Raw genomic sequence first — 23,779 nt, forward strand, 5'->3', positions numbered from 1 at the left:
AGAGACAGGACCCTGGGAAGTTCTCAATACCTTGTACATTAGGCACCATGACCTTTGAGAAGGCTTTGTGTGACCTAGGGTCAAGCATAAACCTCATGCCTCTCTCTGTAATGAAGAAGCTAGGGATCTTTGAGGTACAAGCTGCAAGAATCTCACTAGAGATGGCAGACAATTCAAGAAAACAAGCTTATGGACTTGTAGAGGATGTTCTGATAAAGATTGAAGACCATTACATCCCTGTTGATTTCATAGTCCTAGAGACTAGGAAGTGCATAGATGAATCCATCATCCTTGGCAGACCCTTCCTAGCCACAGCAAAGGCTGTGATTGATGTTGACAGAGGAGAATTGATCATTCAAGTGAATGAAGAATCCTTTGTGTTTAAGGCTCAAGGATATCCCTCTGTAACCATGGAGAGGAAGCATGAAGAGCTTCTCTCAAAACAGAGTCAAACAGAGCCCCCACAGTCAAACTCTAAGTTTGGTGTTGGGAGGCCACAACCAAATTCTAGGTTTGGTGTTTAACCCCCACATTCAAACTCTAAGTTTGGTGTTAGAAGGTTCCAACATTACTCTGAACATCTGTGAGGCTCCATGAGGGCCCACTGTCAAGCTACTGACATTAAAGAAGCGCTTGTTGGGAGGCAACCCAATGTTATATTTATCTATTTTCCATTGTTATTTTATGTTTTCTATAGGTTGATGATCATGTGAAGTCACAAAAACAATTAAAAAAGCAAAAATAGAATGAAAAACAGAAAGAAAAGCAGCACACCCTAGAAGAAGAGCTTGTTGGCGTTTAAACGCCAGTAAGGGCAGCAAATGGGCGTTTAACGTCCAGTCTGGCACCAGACTGGCGTTTAACGCCAGAAAGGGGCACCAGGCTGGCGTTTCACGCCAAAAAGGGCAGCAGCCCGATGTTTAATGCCAAGATTGGCAGAAAGGGTGTTTTTCAGGCCACTTGGTGCAAGGATGAGCTATCCTTGACACCTCAGGATCTGTGGACCCCACAGGATCCCCATCTACCCCACCACTCTCTCTTTTCTTCACCCATTCACCAATCACCTATCATTATTTTCACCACTCACATCCATCCTTCATAAAGCCCCACCTACCCCACCATCCAAATTCAAACCACTTTCCCTCCCAAACCCACCCATAATGGCCGAACCCTACCCCTCTTTCCACCCTTATATAAACCCTTCTTCACTCCTTCATTTTCACACAACCTAAACACTACTTCTCCCCCTTGGCTGAACTACAAAGCCCCCTCCATCTCCTCCATTTTCTTCTTCTTCTCCTTTCTTTCTTCTTTTGCTCGAGGACGAGCAAACCTTCTAAGTTTGGTGTGGTAAAAGTGTTGCTTTTTGTTTTTCCATAACCATTTATGGCACCTAAGGCTGGAGAAACATCTAGAAAGAGGAAAGGAAAGGCAAAAGCTTCCACCTTCGAGTCATGGGAGATGGAGAGATTCATCTCAAGGGTGCATCAAGACCACTTCTATGAAGTTGTGGCCATGAAGAAGGTGATCCCCGAGGTCCCTTTCAAACTCAAAAAGATTGAATATCCGGAGATCCAACATGAGATCCGAAGAAGAGGTTGGGAAGTTCTTACCAACCCCATTCAACAAGTTAGAATCTTAATGGTTCAAGAGTCCTATGCCAATGCATGGATCACCAAGAACCTTGATCAAAGTGTGAACCTGGACCCAAAGAATTGGCTTACAATGGTTCGGGGGAAATGCTTAGATTTTAGTCCGAAAAATGTAAGGTTGGCATTCAACTTGCCCATGATGCAAGGAGATGAACACCCCTACACTAGAAGGGTCAACTTTGATCAAAGGTTGAACCAAGTCCTCATAGACATTTGTGAAGAGGGCGCTCAATGGAAGAGAGATTCAAGAGGGAAGCCGGTTCAACTGAGAAGGCATGACCTCAAGCTCGTGGCTAGGGGATGGTTGGAGTTTATCCAACGCTCAATCATTCCACTAGCAACCGGTCTGAAGCTACTATAGACCGGGCTATCATGATTCATAGCATCATGATTGGAGAGGAAGTAGAAGTTCATGAGGTTATATCCCAAGAACTTTATAAGGTGGCGGACAAGTCCTCTACCTTGGCAAGGTTAGCCTTCCCTCATCTCATTTGTCACCTCTGTAATTCAGTTGGAATTAACATAGAGGGAGACATCCTCATTGATGAGGACAAGCCCATCACTAAGAAGAGGATGGAGCAAACAAGATTCCCACTCATGGACATGAGGAAATTCCTCATCATGAAATCCTTGAGATGCCTCAAGGGATGCACTTTCCTCCACAAAACTATTGGGAGCAAATCAACACCTCCCTAGGAGAATTGAGTTCCAACATGGGACAACTAAGGGTGGAGCACCAAGAACATTCCATCCTCCTCCATGAAATTAGAGAAGATCAAAGAATCATGAGAGAGGAGCAACAAAGGCAAGGAAGAGACATTAAGGAGTTTAAGCACTCCATAAGATCTTCCAGAGGAAGAACAAGCCGCCATCACTAAGGTGGACCCATTCTTTAATTTCCTTGTTCTTTATTTTTCTATTTTTCAAAAATTATGCTTTATGGTTTATTTTTGTTTGTGTCTTATGATCATTAGTGTCTTAATGCCTATGCCTTAAAGTTATGAATGTCCTATGAATCCATCACCTTTCTTAAATGAAAAATGTTCTTAATTGAAAAAGAGAAAAATTGCATGAATTTCAAATTTTATAACAGATTAATTATTTTGATGTGGTGGCAATACTTTTGATTTCTGAATGTATGCTTGAACAGTGCATATGTCTTTTGAATTTGTTGTTCATGAATGTTAAAATTGTTGGCTCTTGAAAGAATGATGAAAAAGGAGACATGTTACTAAGGATCTGAAAAATCATAAAAATGATTCTTGAAGCAAGAAAAAACAGTGAATTCAAAAAAAAATTAAAAAGAACAAGAAGAAAAAGCCAATAGCCCTTTAAACCAAAAGGCAAGGATAATAAAAAGGATCCAAGGCTTTGAGCATCAGTGGATAGAAGGGCCTACAGGAATAATATCCTGGCTTAAGCGGCTAAACCAAGCTGTCCCTAACCATGGGCTTGTGGTGTGAAGATGTCAAGTGAAAACTTGAGACTGAGCGGTTAAAGTCATGATCCAAAGCAAAAAGAGTGTGCTTAAGAACCCTGGACACCTCTAATTGGGGACTCTAGCAAAGCTGAGTCACAATCTGAAAAGGTTCACCCAGTTATGTGTCTGTGGCATGGATGTATCCGGTGATAAGATTGGAAAACAGAGTGCTTTGGGCCACGGCCAAGACTCATAAAGTAGCTGTGTTCAAGAATCATCATACTTAACTAGGAGAATCAATAACACTATCCAGATTCTGAGTTCCTACAAAAGCCAATCATTCTGAACTTCAAAGGATAAAGTGAGATGCCAAAACTGTTCAGAGGCAAAAAGCTAAAAGCCCCGCTCATCTAATTAATACTGATCTTCATAGATGTTTTTGGAATTCATTGTATATTCTCTTCTTTTTATCCTATTTGATTTTCAGTTGCTTGGGGACAAGCAACAATTTAAGTTTGGTGTTGTGATGAGCGGATAATTTATACGCTTTTTGGCATTGTTTTTAGTATGCTTTTAGTATGTTTTAGTTAGTTTTTATTATATTTTTATTAGTTTTTATTTAAAATTCACTTTTCTGGACATTACTATGAGTTTGTGTGCTTTTCTGTGACTTCAGGTATTTTTTGGCTGAAATTGAGGGACCTAAGCAAAAATCTGATTCAGAGGCTGAAAAGGGCTGTAGATGCTGTTAGATTCTGACCTTCCTGCACTCAAAGTGGATTTTCTGGAGCTACAGAAACCCAATTGGTGCGCTCTTAATTGCGTTGGAAAGTAGACATCCAGGGCTTTCCAGCATTATATAATAGTCTATACTTTTTCTGAGATTTGATGGCCCAAACAGGCATTCCAAGTCAGCTTCAGAATTCCCGGCGTTAAACGCCGGAACAGGCACAAAAGTGGGAGTTAAACACCCAAACTGGCACAAAAGCTGGCGTTTAACTCCAAGAAAAGTCTCTACACATGGAAGCTTCAATGCTCAGCCCAAGCACACACCAAGTGGGCCCGGATGTGGATTTTTACGTCATTTACTCATTTCTGTAAACCCTAGGCTATTAGTTCTCTATAAATAGGACCTTTTGCTATTGTATTTAGAGAATCTTTCAATCTTGGAATCTTGCAATCTTTGGATCATCTTTTGATCATGTTTTTATGATTGAACCCTCTTTGGGAGGCTGGCCATTCGGCCATGCCTAGACCTTGTTCTTATGTATTTTCAACGGTAGAGTTTCTACACACCATAGATTAAGGTATGGAGCTCTGCTATACCTCGAGTATTAATGCAATTACTATTGTTCTTCTATTCAATTCAGCTTATTCTTATTCTAAGATATCACTTGTTCCTCAACTTGATGACTGTGATGATCCGTGACACTCATCATCATTCTCACCTACGAACGTGTGCCTGACAACCACCTCCGTTCTACCTTAGATTGAGTGGATATCTCTTGGATTCCTTAATCAGAATCTTTGTGGTATAAGCTAGAATTCATTGGCGGCCATTCTTGAGAATCCAGAAGGTCTAAACCTTGTCTGTGGTATTCTGAGTAGGATTCAGGGATTGAATGACTATAACGAGCTTCAAACTCGCGATTGTGGGGCGTTAGTGACAGACAGATGAATAGCCGTGCTGTGACATAGCGCGTTGAACTTTTTCACTGAGAGGACGGGACTGTAGCCATTGACAATGGTGATGCCCAACATACAACTTGCCATGGAAAGGAGTAAGAAGGATTGGATGAAAACTGTAGGAAAGCAGAGAGACGGAAGGGACAAAGCATCTCCATACGCTTATCTGAAATTTTCACCAATGAATTACATAAGTATCTTTATCTTTATTTTATGTTTTATTCATCTTTTAATTATCAATCCTCCATAACCATTTGAATCCGCCTGACTGAGATTTACAAGATGACCATAGCTTGCTTCATACCAACAATCTCCGTGGGATCGACCCTTACTCGCGTAAGGTTTATTACTTGGACGACCCAGTGCACTTGCTGGTTAGTTTTGCGAAGTTGTGATAAAGAGTTGAGATTGCAATTGAGCGTACCATGTTGATGGCGCCATTGATGATCACAATTTTGTGCACCAGTGCCCCTTTCTGGCGTTAAACGCCCAGAATGGTGCTAGACTGGGCGTTAAACGCCCATTTTGCTGTCTTCACTGGCGTTTAAATGCCAGCAAGTTTTCCTCCAGGGTGTGCTATTTTTTTTTTCTATTTTTCATTCTATGACTTCACATGATCATCAACCTACAGAAAACATAAAATAACAAAAGGAAAATAGATAAATATAACATTAGGTTGCCTCCCAACAAGCACTTCTTTAATGTCAGTAGCTTGACAGTGGGCCCTCATGGAGCCTCACAGATGTTCAAAGCAATGTTGGAACCTCCCAACACCAAACTTAGAGTTTGAATGTGGGGGTTCAACACCAAACTTAGAATTTGGTTGTGGCCTCCCAACACTAAACTTAGAGTTTGACTGTGGGGGCTCTGTTTGACTCTATTTTGAGAGAAGCTCTTCATGCTTCCTCTCCATGGTTACAAAAGGATATCCTTGAGCCTTAAACACAAAGAAGGGTCTGCAAAGGATGATGGATTCATCCATGCACTTTCCAGTCTCTAGGACTATGAAATCAGCAGGGATGTAATGGTCTCCAATTTTCACCAGAACATCCTCTACAAGTCCATAAGCTTGTTTTCTTGAATTGTCTGCCATCTTTAGTGAGATTCTTGTAGCTTGTACCTCAAAGATCCCTAGCTTCTCCATTACAAGGAGAGGCATGAGGTTTATGCTTGACCCTAGGTCACACAGAGCCTTTTTGAAGGTCATGGTGCCTACCGTACAAGGTATTGAGAACTTCCCAGGGTCCTGTCTCTTTTGAGGTAATCTCTGCCTAGTCAAGTCATCCAGTTCTTTGGTGAGCAAAGGGGGTTCATCCTCCCAAGTCTCATTACCAAATAACTTGTCATTTAGCTTCATGATTGCTCCAAGGTACTTAGCAACTTGCTCTTCAGTGACATCTTCGTCCTTTTCAGAGGAAGAATACTCATCAGAGCTCATGAATGGCAGAAGTAAATCCAATGGATTCTCTATGGTCTCAGTGTGAGCCTCAGATTCCCATGGTTCCTAATTGCGAACTCATTGGAGGCCAGTGGACGTCCATTGAGGTCTTCCTCAGTGGCGATCACTGCCTCTTCCTCCTCTCCAAATTCGGCCATGTTGATGGCCTTACACTCTCCTTTTGGATTCTCTTCTGTATTGCTTGGAAGAGTACTAGGAGGGAGTTCAGTAACTTTCTTACTCAGCTGACCCACTTGTGCCTCCAAGTTTCTAATGGAGGACCTTGTTTTAGTCATGGAACTTTGAGTGGTTTTGATTAGATCAGAGACCATGGTTGCTAAGTCAGAGTGGCTCTGCTTAGAATTCTCTGTCTGTTGCTGAGAAGATGATGGAAAAGGCTTGCCGTTGCTAAACCTGTTTCTTCCACCATTATTGTTGTTGAAACCTTGTTGAGGTCTCTGTTGATCCTTCCATGAGAGATTTGGATGATTTCTCCATGAAGGATTATAGGTGTTTTCATAGGGTTCTTCCATGTAATTCACCTCTTCCATTGATGGGTTCTCAAGATCATAAGCTTCTTCTTCAGATGAAGCGTCCTTAGTACTGCCTGGTGCAACTTGCATTCCAGATAGACTTTGAGAAATCATATTGACTTGCTGAGTCAATATTTTGTTCTGAGCCAATATGGCATTCAGAGTATCAATCTCAAGAACTCCTTTCTTCTGATTCGTCCCATTGTTCACAGGATTCCTTTCAGAAGTGTACATGAATTGGTTATTTGCAACCATTTCAATGAGTTCTTGAGCTTCTACAGGCGTCTTCTTCAGATGAAGAGATCCTCTAGCAGAGCTATCCAATGACATCTTGGACAGTTCAGACAGACCATCATAGAAGATATCTATGATGCTCTATTCAAAAAGCATGTCAGAAGGACACTTTCTGATCAATTGTTTGTATCTTTCCCAAGCTTCATAGAGGGATTCACCTTCCTTCTATCTGAAGGTTTGGACTTCCACTCTAAGCTTACTCAATTTTTGAGGTAGAAAGAACTTTGCCAAGAAGGCATTGACTAGCTTTTCCCAAGAGTTCAGGCTTTCTTTAGGTTGTGAGTCCAACCATATCCTAGTTCTGTCTCTTACAGCAAAAGGGAATTGCATAAGTCTGCAGACCTCAGGGTCAATCCCATGGGTCTTGACAGTGTCACAGATTTGCAAGAATTCAGCTAAAAACTGATGAGGATCTTCCAATGGAAGTCTATAGAACTTGCGATTCTGTTGCATTAGAGAAACTAATTGAGGCCTAAGCTCAAAGTTGTTTGCTCCAATGGCAGGGATAGAGATGCTTCTCCCATAGAAGTTAGGAGTAGGTGCAGTAAAGTCACCCAGCACCTTCATTGCATTGTTGGCATTGTTCTTGTTTTTAGCTGCCATGGTTTCTTCTTGTTTGAAGATTTCTGTTAGGTCCTCTACAGAGAGTAGTGCTTTAGCTTCTCTTAGCTTTCGCTTCAAGGTTCTTTTAGGTTCAGGGTCAGCCTCAACAAGAATGCTTTTGTCTTTGCTCCTGCTCATATGAAAGAGAAGAGAACAAGAAAATATGGAATCCTCTATATCACAGTATAGAGATTCCTTGAGGTGTCAGAGGAAAAGAAGAATAGAAGGAGGAGGTAGAAAAATTCGAAGTTATCAAGAGGGATAGAGTTCAAATTGTGCATTGAGGAGGAGTGTTAGTCCATAAATAGAAGGATGTGAGAAGAGGGGAAAAATTTTCGAAAATTAAAGTTGGGAAAGAAATAAAGTGATTTTTGAAAAAGATTTTGAAATTAGAAATCAAAAAGATATGATTGAAAACTATTTTGAAAAAGATGTGATTATAAAGATATGATTGAAAAATAATTTAAAAAGATTTGATTTTTAAAATTAATGACTTGGCTAACAAGAAATTTAAAAGATATGTTTCAGACATTAAACCTTTCTCAACAGAAAAGGCAATATACTTGAAATGTTAAATCAAATTATTAATTCTTAGCAAGTATTTTTGAAAAATGGAAAGAAATTGATTTTGAAAAGATGTGATTGAAAAGCTATGATTTGAAAAAGATTTGATTTTGAAAAATTATAAAAACTTGAAAAAAAATCTGAATTAAAAACAAAATCTTCCCTCTTGTGCCATCCTGGCGTTAAATGCCAAGAATGGTATCCATTCTGGCGTTTAACGCCCAAAATGCTACCCTTTTGGGCGTTAAACGCCCAGTCAGGTACCCTGGCTGGCGTTTAAATGCCAATTTTCCTTCTTCACTGGGTGTTTTGAACGCCCAGCTTTTTCTGTGTAATTCCTCTGCTGCATGTTCTGAATCTTCAATTCTCTGTATTATTGACTTGAAAAGACACAAATTAAAATTTTTTTTGAATTTTTAATGATGAGGAATAATCAAAATGCAACTAAAATCAAATAAACAATGCATGCAAGACACCAAACTTAGAAGTTTGTATACTATTGACACTAATAACTTGAGAATGCATACGAGAAACAACAAAACACTCAAGATAAGAGAATTTAAAGATCAGAGCAAGGAAATCATCAAGAACAACTTGAAGATCAATGAAGAATATAATGCATGTAATTTTCGAAAATTAGAAGACTAAAAACATGCATTGGACACCAAACATAAAAATTAGACACTAGACTCAAACAAGAAACATAAAATTATTTTTTGTTTTAAGATTTTATATTTTTTGGATTTTTTGAAAACTGAGTGGAAAAGCAAATAAGGATATCAAAATTCTTAATAAGAATTTCCAGGAATCATGCAATGTTAGTCTAAAGCTTTAGCCTAAAAAAGATTAGACATGGCTAGCCAAGCTTCAGCAGGACATTACATTCAAGAGCTAAATTGACGAGAATCAATCAGCTTTGGTGATGATGAAAACATCATCTGAAACTCTAGAATTCATTCTTAAGAACTCTGAAGAACAAGATAAAATAAAATTACCTAATCTAAGCAACAAGATGAACCGTCAGTTGTCCAAACTCAAACAATCCCCGGCAACGGTGCCAAAAACTTGGTGCACGAAATTGTGATCATCAATGGCGCCATCAACATGGTACGCTCAATTGCAATCTCAACTCTTTATCACAACTTCGCACAACTAACCAGCAAGTGCACTGGGTCGTCCAAGTAATAAACCTTACGTGAGTAAGGGTCGATCCCACGGAGATTGTTGGTATGAAGCAAGCTATGGTCATCTTGTAAATTTCAGTCAGGCGGATTCAAATGGTTATGGAGGATTAATGATTAAAAGATAAATAAAACATAAAATAAAGATAGAGATACTTATGTAATTCATTGGTGAGAATTTCAGATAAGCGTATGGAGATGCTTTGTCCCTTCTGTCTCTTTGCTTTCCTACTGTCTTCATCCAATCCTTCTTACTCCTTTCCATGGCAAGCTGTATGTTGGGCATCACCGTTGTCAATGGCTACAGTCCCGTCCTCTCAGTGAAAATGTTCAACGCGCTCTGTCACAGCACGGCTATTCATCTGTCGGTTCTCGATCATGTCGGAATAGAATCCAGTGATTCTTTTGCGTCTGTCACTAACGCCCCACAATCGCGAGTTTGAAGCTCGTCACAGTCATTCAATCTTTGAATCCTACTCAGAATACCACAGACAAGGTTTAGACCTTCCGGATTCTCAAGAATGCCACCATCAATTCTAGCTTATACCACGAAGATTCTGATTAAGGAATTCAAGAGATATCCACTCAATCTAAGGTAGAACGGAGGTGGTTGTCAGGCACATGTTCATAGGTGAGAATGATGATCATCACATTCATCAAGTTGAGGAACAAGTGATATCTTAGAACAAGAATAAGCTGAATTGAATAGAAGAACAATAGTAATTGCATTAATACTCGAGGTATAGCAGAGCTCCACACCTTAATCTATGGTGTGTAGAAACTCCACCGTTGAAAATACATAAGTGATAATGGTGATCATTGGCTTTGGCCCCAAAGAGGGAACCAGAAGAACCAAGATGAAAATACAATAGCAAAAGGTCCTATTTATAGAGAACTAGTAGCTTAGGGTTTACAAAAATGAGTAAATGACATAAAAATCCACTTCCGGGCCCACTTGGTGTGTGCTTGGGCTGAGCATTGAAGCTTTCATGTGTAGAGACTTTTCTTGGAGTTAAACGCCAGCTTTTGTGCCAGTTTGGGTGTTTAACTCCTACTTTTGTGCTAGTTCTGGCGTTATTGGTCACGTCATTGAGAATTCATCTTGCTTGCCACCTGGATGGAATAATGATGACCAACCTCAAGACGGGTGTGAAAATAAAGTGTGGGATCCTGGATTACAAGATGAGGATCAACTTTGGGAGCCCATGGCTTGTGAGGAACTCCATCGAAGCTTCGAGACATTAATTTTGAAGAATGGAGCTTATTGGAAGTCCAAGTATTGATGGATGTTCGAAGATGAATTTAAGCACAATCCACCTTGATGAGGAGCTCTCCATAAGTCCAACTTAAGGACAATAAACAAAAGTGCTAGGTGGGATACATTCCACCATGGTAAAATCCTTTCATTTTCCCTTTTTGTACATATTGATAATTAGTTAATTTCATATTTTGATTGGTATCTTGACTTTATTTAGTAGTCTAGTATGATAAATAAGGTTTTATGGTGTTTTGGTAGCTGTTTGGAGGTTTGGAATGTTTGGTTTGGTGCAAGAACATGAAAAATTTTGAAAAATAGAGCACCAACCCACGCGTACGCGTCACCCACGCGCACGCGTGGATCTAAGTTTTTCGACCATCCACGCACACGCGTCTCCCACGCGTAAGCGTGGATCCAAAAGTTTCACCCCTCCATACCTTTACCCGAGAGTTGTGCCTGAAGTATGCCAGACTTGTTCCTGAGGCACAAGTCAACCCATGCGTACAGGTGCCTAACGCATATGCGTCGTCGCTCTCTGGTTTGCCATGCACGCGTATGCATGACACACGCGTACGCGTCGTGATAAACCACTATTTTATGATTTATCTTGTGCTCAATTGAGTGGATTTTATTAATCTTTCATACACTTATTCATATGATTTGCATAGATTTACATTCTCGTTCCTGATTTTGTGCTATGATTGAAAACATGCTTCTTTGCCTTTTATTTTCTTTTATTTAAATCCTCTCTTGTTATCATTTGATGCCTTGATATGTGTGTTAAGTGATTTCGGGGATTACAAGGCATGAATGGCTCAGAAGATGGAAAGGAAGCATGGAAAAGTGGAAGGAATACAAGAAGTTGAAGAAACTGCTAAGCTGTCCAACCTGACCTCTTTTCACTCAAATGGTCATAACTTGAGATACAGAGATCCAAATGAGATGGTTCTAGTTGCGTTGAAAAGCTAACATCTGGGGCTTCGCAACGATATATAATTTATCATAGCTGCCCCGAATTTAGGTGATGCGAACGCGTGGATGACGTGCCCGCGTCGCATTTGCAAAATCTCAATCCACGCAAACGCGTGGATGACGCCTCTGCGTCACTTTGCCGCGACCTGTACGAACCAGATTTCACAATCAGCGATTTCTGGATGGGCTATTTCTGACCCAGTTCTCGGCCTAAAAAACACATATTAGAGGCTATAAAGTGGGGGAATCTATTAATACATGAAATCATACATTCATAATACACATTTTTCATAGTTTAGATGTAGTTTTTAGAGAGAGAGATTCTCTCCTCTCTCTTAGGTTTTAGGATTAGGATCTCCTTTAGTCATTAGGATTGTTTCTTCATACCAGGTTCAATAATTTATGTTTCTCTTCTATTTTTGTTCACTCTGAAGCTTTTATTTGTACTTGATTTATGTTGCCCAATTGGCTTATGAACTTTTCCATGTTAGAATTGACATCTCCATTCAATTTAATTTGAGGTATTCCAGTTATTTATGATTTTAATTTAGCTTTCTATATTCTTGGTTTTGGTTGATAAATTGGTAACTCTTGAGTTGTCAAACTCATCAGTGGTTGAAGTTGGTAGATTCTAATTGATCTAGATCGCTCTAAAGCTAGTCCTCCCACAGGGATTGACTAGGACTTGAGGATCAAACTGATCAGTCCATTTGACCTTCCTTTATTTAGTAAAGGTTAACTAAGTGGGATTAAAATCCAATTTTCATCACACCTGATAAGGATAACTAGGATAGGATTTCCAATTCTCATACCTTGACAAGAGTTTTATTAGTTATTAATTTATTAATTCTTGCAATCAAATTCTTCTGCTCAAAAAACCCTTTTTAAATCCCAAAACCTTGTTTTCCATAATCAATAATAAAACACAGCTCCCTGCAATTTCTTGAGAAGATGACCCGAGGTTTGAATACTTCGGTTTATAAATTTTATTGAGTTTGTTACTTGTGACAACCAAAACGTTTGTAAGAAAGGACTCTTGTTGGTTTAGAAGCTATACTTGCAACGGAAATTTATTCTGAATTCTAGACCACGCAAAAGTTCCTCTCTTCAAAATGGCACCGTTGCCGAGCAATTGCAAATGTATGCCTTATTATTGGTTATTGTAAATATTTCTCTTTTACTTGTTTCTTTGTTTTTGTTTTCCCTTCTATTTTCTGATAACTACTATGAATTCTCACCCCTCTCGCTTTGAGTTTAGTTCTACTTTTGTTGCAAGGAATGGAAGCTATAACAGAACTATTGATAAACCACTATTTTATGGTTTATATTGTATTTAATTGAGTGATTTTATAAAGCTTTTCACCCACTTATTCATATGATTTGCATGATTTTACAATTCCTTCCTAGTTTAGTTCTATGATTGAAAACATGCTTCTTTGGTCTTAATTTAGCTAATCTTAATCTTCTCCTATTACCATTCGATGCCTTGATCTGTGTGTTAAGTGTTTCAGGCTTTATAGAGCATGAATGAGTGAGAGATTGGGAAGGAAGCTTGCAAAAATGGCAGGAACACAAGAAATTGAGGAGTTGACCAGCGAGAAGTGACGTGTACGCGTCAGCGACGCGACCGCGCGGAAAAAGGAATCCGCAGTGACGCGGCCGCATGGCTCACGCGACCGCGCGGATTGGAAAAGCACAAGTGACACGGAAGCGTGGATGACGCGAACGCGTGGCAGGGAAAAACGCGAATGACGCGTCCGCATGGATGACGCAATCGCGTGACGTGCGCGATCTGCAGAATTACAAAAGTCGCTGACAGAGATTCTGGGCTGCATTTCAAACCAGTTTTTGGCCCAGAAACACAGATTAAAGTCAGGGAACTTACAGAGACTCAGCATGCTCTCATAATTTACGATTTTAGGATTAGATGTAGTTTTTAGAGAAAGAGTTTCTCTCCTCTCTCTTTATGATTAGGATTTAGATTTAGGATTTTATTTGCTTGAGGATTATCTTTTTATCAGGTTCAATATTCCTTTTTCATTACTTGTTTTCTCAATTTAGTTTATGAATTCTTCTGTGTTACAGATTACTCTTTCGAATTAATGTTATTTGAGGTATTTCAGTTAATATTGCTTTCTTTTATTTATATTATTGATTATTCCCAATCTGAAGACATTTTTATTCCAGTAGATTTAATTCCTTTTCTTTTTGGTCTTGGTTAAGAAATCAGTAACTCAGGAGTTATCTTAGCTCAACATAATTGATAACTGTTATCTTTGCTAATTGAACTGAACTTCAATAATTCCAACCTTTTCCTAGGAAATAAATAGGATTCGAAGGTCAAACTAATTAGTCCCTTGACTTTCCTTTGCTTTAGCAAAGGTTAACTAAGTGGAATTAAGATTCAACTTTCATTATTATTGATAAGAATAACTAAGTCTGGACTTCCAATTTCTCATACCTTGCCAAAGGGTTTGCTTTACAGTATTTATTTATTTTAATTGCCATTTAAATTATTTTCCATATTAATTCTTCATTCTCAAACCCCAATTTACAATCTCTATAACCAATAATAAGAACATACCTCCCTGCAATTCCTTGAGAAGACGACCCGAGGTTTAAATACTCGGTTATCAATTTTAAAGGGGTTTGTTACTTGTGACAACCAAAAGGTTTGCACGAAGGGATTTCTGTTGGTTTAGAATCTATATCTACAACGCGACTATTTTAATAAAATTCTTTACTAGTAAAAATCCTAACGTCAAAATGGCGCCGTTAGCGGGGAATTGCAAACGTGTGCCTTATTATTGGTTATTGTAAATATTCTTCAAAAAAATATATATTTCTTTTACTTGTTTATTTGTTTCTCCTTTTTCCCCTTTATTTTCTTCTACTACTATAAACTCTCACCCCTTTGGCTATGAGTCTGGTTACAACTATGTTGCAGGAAGAGGAGATTATAATGAGAACAGGCATCAAGGTTGGAACAATCAAAGATGGGAGGAGCCACAAGGATTTAATCAACCCTCATGGCAACAACCACCTCCAATGGACTATCAACAACTGTTCTGTGATGCATATCAAGGCAATGGCTATGATGAGCATTCTTCTGATTATCAACAACAACCACCATACGCCTATGAGCCCCCTCAACATAGCTTTGGACCACCATTCTCACGAGCCCCTTACCACCAAACACCCTCATACGATCCTAACCCGTACCCACCATACCAACCATCTTATGAGCCAAATGAACCATATGCAGAACCACCACCTCAATATACACCATCTCCTTATCATTATCAAGATGAGCCACCTTCCTACCATGAACCCCTTCTCCCAACAAATAAACCCTCTTATCCACCCCAACCCTCCATGGAGAAAGCCATTACCGATCTAAACTCTACTATACAAGCTCTCGCCGCCCAAATCGAACCACCAAATACCTTCAATATACAACCCTCAAGCTCCAATGCACTTCCATCTCAACCACATAATGATCCATTCATCCCATCACCACCATCTATGGAAGAACACCCACATCCACCAATCCAATAGCAAGATGATCCCAATTATGCTATTGATATGGAATTAGAGAGAGACGATCGTCTTCGCGAACCCATACTTCATAAGGAGCTAGAGGAGGCACTAAAGGTGAAGGTAGAAGAGACTCTTGAAGGTGAAGGAGTAATTGAAGGGAGTTGTCATGGAAAGGTAATCATCAAGGAGGAGCAAGAGTCAAGGGATCCTTTTAAGGAAATAGTAGATCAAATTCATGTAACCCTTCATCAATTGGAGCAAGAAATAAGTTAATTACCTTCCGGACGTTCGAACACTCAAGGAACCCCCATGGCTTCATGTGGACAATCTAATGAAGAACGTAGCATGAAGGAGACATTAGAAACTCCAGTGGACAGTAAGGAGCATGAATTTGTACTGGAACAAGTGGAGGAAGCCGAAATTATTGAAGAGGAAGAAGTGGTTGAAGACTTAGGAGATGCAGAACCTCCATGGGAAATTCAAGTCATAAAGCCTCCTTCCAAGGTATTTGAAATTGATGTTGAGGAGGGTGTACAACCTCCAAGGCATGTCATAATAGAAGGCTTGGAAGAGGTTAATCAAGAGATGGAGATTCAAGAAGAAGAGACACAACCCCCCATGCCCTTGGTACGCGATGAAGAAGAGTTTGAATTTGAAGAAAGCTACCAAGAGGAAGAGGTTGAAATCAAAGAAGTTTCTAAAAAGGTAGAAGTTGTCAAAGAGCACAAAGGAGTGGAGCTTGAAATCACCTTGCCAAAGTTATTGGAGACCCCTCTCCCTAAGTTGCCATCATCCTTCACAACATTCAAGTGGGTAAAATTCATATCCCTTAGCTTTCTAGCCCCAGTTGAATGTTGAATATGGGCTACTGGAGACGGATGGTCAACTTAGAGCTCTTTGTGGCATTAAGAGCAAGAGGAAGATGACCAGTGGCAAGAATTGTCCTGCAAAGTTCATTATGGTTGGAAGCTCAAAGTTTAAATGCAAAGGTTGGTATAGAGCTCAGCTGAATGGGTCTAGGAAGCTGTTTGGTTACTTCAGTGAGAATTCTAAAGCTTGATGCCGGGGCATCTAGGCCAGTTTCACTGATCTTTTCTTTACTGTTTTAGGGTAGTTTCATGCATTTTTCCTAGTAAACAAGGCAAGTTTTGGGTGAAAATACACTTACACCTTCATTCAAGCAACTATTGTGAATTTTACATGATTTCATGAGATTTTTGCTAGAATTACATGATATTTTAGTGATGCATGATCTCATGATTTTGGCTAGAGCTTTGATGCACTTTAATTGCTTGATTTCAGGACAAATGAAGCATGGAAGAATCACGTTAGCATTCACGTTAACTTAGTTAACGTGATTACTAACGTGGGATGGCAATTGACTTGCAATGTTAATGAGAAAAGTGATCACTAATAACGCCTGCGAAGCCATTTCATAGCCTACGTTAAGAGCCACGTTAACTAAGTTAACGTGGTACTTAACGTAGAAGGAAATGAGGACACCACGTTAATGAGAAATGTGAACTCCAATAACGTTTCTCCTCAACGTTAGTGGTAAAATTGAACACCACTAACGTTGAGAAACTAGGCAATGCCCCACGTTAAGAGTCACGTTAACTAAGTTAACGTGAACTCTAACGTGGACAAGGATCAACAATGCCAACGTTAGTGACACTCACTTTTGTCACTAACGTTGAATCATTTTCATTGCATACGTTAACTCTCACGTTAAGATTGTTAACGTGAAAGTTAACGTGGAGTGGGGTTCAAGGAACCAATGTTAGTGACACTCACTTTTGTCACTAACGTTGGAAGATGGCTTCATTACTACATTAAGAGCCACGTTAACTAAGTTAACGTGGACTCTAACATAGGGGATTAAGGCAAATAGAGCATTAGTGACAAAGGTGAGTGTCACTAACGCTCTCGAAGGTGATAGGTGCCCATGTTAATAGCTACGTTAGCTAAGTTAACGTAAGATCTAACGTGGGAGGCAAAGGGCAAGCAACATTAATGGGAAAAGTGATTCCCTTTAACGTTTGCGAAAAGGGGCACAAGCCAACATTAATGGGAAAAGTGAGTCCCATTAACGTTGGCCAAGAATTGAGAAGGAACGTTAGAAGTCACCTTAAGACTTCTAACGTAGAGAATAACTTGGGCATATAAGGGTGGAACGTTAGTGGAAAAGGTGAATGCCACTAACGTTCTCGCACCCAGAAATGTATTCCACGATTAATCTCACTAAGTGCCTGAGCCTAATTCATATTTCTCTGCAAGCTGGGCCCACTAAAGATGAGAATTGCTTCAACTCAAGGTCCAAAGCCCACATCCAAGACTTGAAAAACTCACTAGAAGATCATGAAGAGTAGTATACATAGGAGTAGTTTTGAACTAGCTTATGACTTTTGGCATTGGGGAGAACTACTCTCTGCATATTTTACTTTTCATTACTTCTATCATGGATTCTTCTTTTCTGCCATTTTTGATTGCTAGAGCTATGAACAACTAAACCCCTTTCATTGGGTTAGGGAGCACTGCTGTAATTTGATGGATCAATATTAATTTTCATTCTTCTTCTTCTATCTTTTCTCTTGATTTTACTAGAAAGCTTTCAATCTCAATTCAATTGGTAAGTTATCTTAGAAAAGAAACTCTCCATAATTGGATCTCTTCGGAGTCTTGGAAGAGGAATGAAGAGATCATGCTAGAGTTGCTTTCTCATGCTGGACCAATTTGGGTTGGGATGGATATGTGACTATAATCCCCTCAATACTTGAATTGGAAAATGTATGTGGGATAATCAGTGACCATACTTCATCTCTTCTCATGAGCAATTGACCAAGGAATTGGCTATTGATCAAGATTTGAGAGATTGAATTACCAAGGAATTGGGATTCAATCACTTAAGATTGCCAAGGAGATCAATGAATGCATTGATTGAGGAAGGGATGAGAATGAACTTGATCCGGAGAATTGCAACATCTCCTAAACCCAATGATTCCCCCATTTCTGATCTTACCCATTCTCTTTAATTTCTGCCATTTACTTTTATGAGCACTACCCCAATTCTCCATTTAAGAGTCTGCACTATAATTTCTGCTATTTACTTTCTAGTCATTTAAATTTCTGCGTCTCAATCTAAATTCTGTTTAGCTCAACTAGCATATTCTTCTAACTAAAGTTGCTTGACCAATCAATCCTTGTGGGATTCGACCTCACTCTATAGTGAGTTTTTACTTGACGATAATTCGGTATACTTGCCGAAGGAAAATTTGTTGAGAGACAAGTTTCCATGCATCAAGTTTATGGCACCGTTGCCGGGGATTGATTTTGAATCAACAATGATTAAGCTAGAAGATTACTAGATTGAGCATTTTTTTCTCCCGTTATTCTTTTCTATATTCAGTAATTTACCTTAGTTTGTTTTTAATTTCTTCCTCATCCCCTATTCCCTCTCTAATTTCTGTTCTCCTTTCTTAGTTTATCATAATTCAGCTCACTAACCCACTAACTGTTTGATAAATTGCATCACTCACACTAACAATCATTCTAACAAAAATTGTCGTCACTATATCTCCTATTGTGCATTCTGGTTGTTGTATGACAGGGAGAAGAGAAGGAATCTCAACATCCTTTGATTCAGAGCCTGAGAGAACCCTTTGGAGACGAAAAAGGGAAGCAAGAGGAAAAAGAATTGTTGGTGCTGAGGAAGAGGAAGAGTATTTTGAACCCAACATGGAAGAGAATTTGGAGAACAATCATGAAGAAGAAGCTCATAATCATGCCAGAGAAGGCCATGCAAACTGGGTTGGGCATGAAAGGAGGGTCTTAGGATCCTATATCAATCCTAATTCAGGAAACTGTGGAACCAGCATTCAGAAACCCACCATTCATGCCAACAATTTTGAGCTAAAACCTCAGCTCATCACTTTGGTGCAAAATAATTGCTCATTTGGAGGAGGTGCTCAAGAAGACACTAACCAACACTTGACTGCCTTCTTGAGGATTTGTGACACAGTGAAGACAAATGGAGTCCACCCGGATGTCTATAGGTTGCTCTTGTTCCCCTTTTCACTCATGGACAAGGCAACAAAGTGGCTTGAATCCTTCCCAAAAGAAAGCCTGACAGACTGGGAGGAGGTAGTGAACAAGTTTTTAGCAAGATTTTATCCTCCTCAAAAGATTAACAGGCTAAGAACTGAGATGCAGACTTTCAGGTAACAAGATGGTGAGACACTTTATGAAGCATGGGAGAGATTCAAAGACTTGACAAGGAGATGCCCACCAGAGATGTTTAATGAGTGGGTTCAACTCCACATCTTCTATGAAGGTCTTTCCTATGAGTCAAAAAAGGCTGTAGATCATTCATCAGGAGGTTCTTTAAACAAGAAGAAAACTGTTGAAGAAGCCATAGATGTCATTGAAACAGTTGCTGAGAATGACTACTTCTATGCCTCTGAAAGAAGCAACACTAGATGAGTAATGGAGCTGAACCACATGGATGCACTGTTAGCCCAAAACAAGATGATCACCAAGCAGCTAGCAGATCTTACCAAGAAGGTGGAAGAGAACCAAGTTGCAGCAGCCATCACCTCATCACCAACTCATGAAGGAGTAAACATAGGAGAAGAAGGTGTCTGGGAGCAAGCCAACTATGCGAGAAATTCACCTAGACAAGTCCATGATCCATACTCCAAAACATACAATTCTGGATGGAGAAATCACCCTAACTTTGGATGGGGAAACCAACAAGACCAAGGACAAGATCTGAGACATTCCAACTTCAACTCCAACAACAATGCCACTCATCAAAACACCTCTCATAGATATCACCAACATCCATCTAACCAACCTTCTAAACCCCCTAATCTCTACCCACCATCATCCATAGATGATAGACTCTCAAAGATTGAGGCTCTACTTGAAAACATGTGCAGAGAAGTCCAAGATAACAAGGTGTTTAAGGAAGAGGTGCGAGCCAACATCAAGAATCAAGGAGAAAATATCAAGAGATTGGAGTCCCAAGTAGGCTATCTATCTCAACAAATCCCTAAACCCACTGATGGATTCCCCAGTGATACAGAGAAGAATCCAAGAGGAGAACCAAAGAAAGTGAGATGGGAAGAATGCAAAATGATAACCACAAGTGATGAGGGAAGTATGAATAGAGTAGAACACCCCCAAAATCACCAACAGGAAAGCCAAGAGGAAGGAAGCTGTGCAACTCCACTCACATCCAAGGAAGAGCTAAAGAAAAAGGATGCATTGAACCTATATGCACCTTTCCCCCACAGGCTTAAAGGTGGTGTAGCAGGGAGGATGTACTCAAGGTTTCTTGATATGTTTGCGTCTTTAGATGTAAATATACCCTTCATTAAAGCCCTCCAACAGATGCCCTTCTACATCAAGTATATAAAGGAGCTACTAGCCAGAAAAAGTCCATTGAAGGGTGGACAAACAATCAAGATGAACAGAGAATGTGGTGCTCTCATTCAACCAGGACCACCCACAAAGAAGGAGGATCCAAGAAGCTTCCACATTCCTTGTGCCATAGGAGAAACAATGATTGACAAAGGACTTTGTGACTTGGGAGCAAGCATCAACTTAATGCCTCTCTCTCTCTCATGAAGAAGCTCCAAATCAATGAACTAACTCCTACTGATGTAATTATCAGATTGGCAGACAAAACCCAAAAACAAGCAGTAGGAATAGTTGAAAATGTGCTGGTAAAGGTTGGGAGCTACTATCTTCCCATAGATTTTGTTGTTTTGGAAATGGATGAGAATCCTATTTACCCCATCATTCTGGGAAGACCCTTCCTAGCCACAGCTAGAGCACTCATAGATGTAGAACGAGGAGAGTTAGTGCTGAGAATACATGATGAGCAGCTCATTTTCAATGATTACAACCTCTCACGAGGAGCAGATCACAAAGACAATAAGATGATAAAAGAGCCAAACGTGGAAGCACAAACAACACAATTGGAAGCCCCATTGGTTGAGAAGCCACATAGTTAGGAAGAACCATGTCCAAAGGTGATCCAAGAGGAACCAGACCCACCAGAGTCATGCAAGATCAATAACAAGATTCCCCTGGAGAAAGAATCCATAGAAAACAAGAAAACATCAATAGAAACAAGGGAAAGAGTTCCAAGGAGATGGAGAAGTAGAAAGACACCTACAGAAGATCTCCCCTTAGGAGATGAACTTCTCAACGAGTTCACTAGAGGCAAACATACTTCAAGAGGGGAGGAATTCAAGTACCATCAACCTCCTTGACAAGAACCAAACGTCAAGCTAGTGATGCTAAAGAAGCGCTTCATGGAGGCAACCCGTGTTCTATAACCCTTTCTCTTTAAATTTCAAATAATAATAGTAATAAGACAATTTCCATGAAGTTTCAATCCAACTTTGACAATTAATATAAAGTCCCTCCACATGCAACGTATAGTACATGATAAGTTTGGTGTTCAAAGCACACCAAGTGTGATCTGAACACACCTTATGAGGAGAGTTCATTCCCCAAACTTGTTGCACTATGTGATTACAAACAAGTTTGGTGTACCAACGTGCATGCATGAGGAGTCTAATGTTTAATTGAATTGTTTTCATGGAAAGCATTTAGTTAATAGAAACAAAAGAAAAAGAAAAAGAAAAAGAAACATTTTAATAGTTCACACTTTTTCCCACCAAAAAGTTCAAATAACCCATTGCATTTACTTCTTGTATATAGGAGATCAAAAAAGGGACATTAATGGTAATTGATAAGACAATTAATACAAGGAGATTCGGCCACTACACCAAGGGAATTTTACACTTGTCTCCATAGGGAATGTCCTTGGAGGTGTTGCCATGCAACATGGGGAATGAATGACTTTGGAGACCGAACCAAGACCCTCATAAAAGAGGTGATCCATGTGATAATCCAATCTCAAAACCCCAACCGTCCACTATCAAAACAACACCATCAATCCACACCATTCAACAATTTCCATCCCTATATATAACCCCCTCACACAACCCTTCCGTACACACCCTGTATCCCCGTTCTCTTCTTTTCACTTCTTTCTCTCGGCCATACACACTTCACGTGCACCTTATAGACTCACCTCTTCTTTTTTCTCTTCAAAACTCATTTCTTCAAGACTCAGTCTACTTCAACCCAATGGAACTCCATCTTCAAGCCCTTAGCCTCTAATATTCATTTCTCATTCATGGTAGCATCAAACATCAAGAGGTGAAGAGGAAAAGAACCAATGGAGCAGCCCTCCTTCGACACTGGAAAATTCAAAACAGCCTTCCATGAGCTCGAATTCGAGTGAATAAAGGAAAAGAAGATATTGCCCGAAGCAACCTTTCAATTCGATGAAAATGAGTGTCCACAAATTAAGGAGAAGATTGAAAAGAGGGGTTGGGAAAAGCTCACTAACCCGGAAGCAAGGGCAAATGCAAACCTCATCAGAGAATTTTATGCAAATGTGGTTAGAGAAGATAAGACCACAGCCCCCACCTTCAAGAGTTGTGTAAGAGGAGTAGAGGTGGATTTTAGCCCCAATGCAATCATTAGAGTTCTCCATTTGAAATCTCCACGTTTTGTTGAGCCTGGTTACCAAGAAAGAATAGATAAAGGTGCCGACAATGATGAATTGGAGGAGATTGTGGGTGATATATGCATTGTAGGATCTGACTGGGAAAGGTATGCAGATAAGAGACCCCGGTTCATCAGGAGAGGAGACCTCATCCCGGAAGCCAAAGCCTGGTTTGAGCTTGTGCAACGGTCTATCCTCCCAGCAGCAAATAATTCTGAGGTCAATATCACTCGAGCCACTATGGTACATTGTTTGATAAAGGGTGGAAGCATTAACGTGCACGAAATCATAGCTGAAGGAATCCAAGAATCAGCCGAGAAAAAGGATTCAGGTGCCAGACTTTGGTACCCTAGCACTATCCTTAGATTATGCAAGAAAGCCAAGGTAGTCTTTGAGGACAGCAACCCAACTTGGCTAGGTCTTGGGAGGTCACTTACACTCCAACGCATAACTCATGTGACCCTAGCTCAATAGCAGAAAAGACCCCATTTAAGGAAAAGGACATCAGAAGAGGTACAAGAGGAAGAGCCTCTCCAAGAAGAACCCCAACCCACGGAATATCATCAAAAAGGATATCATGACCCAACCGATATCAATTTGGGTCACATCCGAGGAGCCATTGATGATTTGTCAAGGTTATACATGGAAGGACAAGAGCAACAAATGCAACTTCAATCTCAGAGAATGGATCGGCAAGAGGAAATGCTAACAAATTGGATGAATCAACAGAGGGAATGGCTGAAACAGCTAATGGAGCAACAACAAGAGCACTATTTCTAGCTTACTCAAGCCTTCAATCGAGTGTCAGAAAGGAAAGAAAGTCAAGATAAACGCCTCCAGGAACTCAACCAACGCCAGATGAATCAAATGAAAGCATTCAATGAATTCAGCGTGCTAAATGAAGGAAGGCAACTGCATCGAGAAGAATTCAGCATCAACACTCAGGCAAAGCTAAACTATGTGGTTGAGCATATGCATCACCTACACCCGGACATCCCAAATTATGAGGCAGTTCGCAAGAACTTAACTGAACAAGAAGAAGGGAAGGTG

The 23,779-nt window shown here is 39.9% G+C and overlaps 1 non-coding gene across 1 annotated transcript; it reads right to left on the reverse strand.

The window, feature by feature from the left end:
* Nucleotides 1–19,329: 19,329 nt before the first annotated feature.
* LOC112798723 (small nucleolar RNA R71) lies at nucleotides 19,330–19,437 on the reverse strand. The gene has a single exon (XR_003200321.1). It is a non-coding gene; the product is annotated as a small nucleolar RNA R71 (small nucleolar RNA).
* Nucleotides 19,438–23,779: the final 4,342 nt, after the last annotated feature.

Source organism: Arachis hypogaea, chromosome 4 (assembly GCF_003086295.3).
Source record: "Arachis hypogaea cultivar Tifrunner chromosome 4, arahy.Tifrunner.gnm2.J5K5, whole genome shotgun sequence".
NCBI lineage: Eukaryota > Viridiplantae > Streptophyta > Magnoliopsida > Fabales > Fabaceae > Arachis > Arachis hypogaea.